The following is a 710-nucleotide window of genomic DNA, read 5'->3' as shown; positions in this document are numbered from 1 at the left end:
CATCGACAAACAACAGTAAGCACGTTCTCATTCAACACACAGTCATTGAACAAGAGGTCTATAGTGAGCAATCGAAAGTGTAGGGTTAGGGGAGTAAGTATTCGATGGTTTGGTGTGCGCATGTGGTTGGAGTGTCCTAGTAATGGATTGCTATATTTTTAAAATTCTTACCAATATATCCAAAGGCTGAATTTTTCCATTCACGCAAACAACGATTGTTCCAGCACAAGAACTGCCACTAACAGTGAGCATGAATCGCGTACGTCCTCAATCGGCTGTGCACGCAATGGCGTCCAGCATGAATTCGTTCCTCAAGTTCCTCGAGTCAGAGAGCGTTGAATTCGTTCAGGCATGTGTCTCCAGGGACAACACGGGTCAAAGTGTTACAATGTGTATCCGGAGCTTAGTTCTGATTGGTCGCATTATCCGTACAATTTGCTCACCACTTCACGGTCGGCCCTTCCATGCTACTGATTTCCACCCGACTTTTAAACGGCGGCTGAGTAATAACTTTAAAAGGACACAAAATTAAACAGGTACAAATTGTTACAACTGGATGACCGCTACATGGTCGCTAAATGTCGACAGTTCAGTGTCAAGAATGTCTGTCCGATTCCAGCAGTTAACAACTGTCGCTTGTGACACCGACCGCCAGGCCTCCTTTGCCCAAGACATTGCCTCCACCAAAGGTACCTCGTAGATACGATCTT

Source organism: Aphanomyces invadans (assembly GCF_000520115.1).
Source record: "Aphanomyces invadans strain NJM9701 unplaced genomic scaffold supercont1.37, whole genome shotgun sequence".
Classification (NCBI taxonomy): domain Eukaryota; phylum Oomycota; class Saprolegniomycetes; order Saprolegniales; family Verrucalvaceae; genus Aphanomyces; species Aphanomyces invadans.
This window is presented reverse-complemented; position numbering follows the sequence as displayed.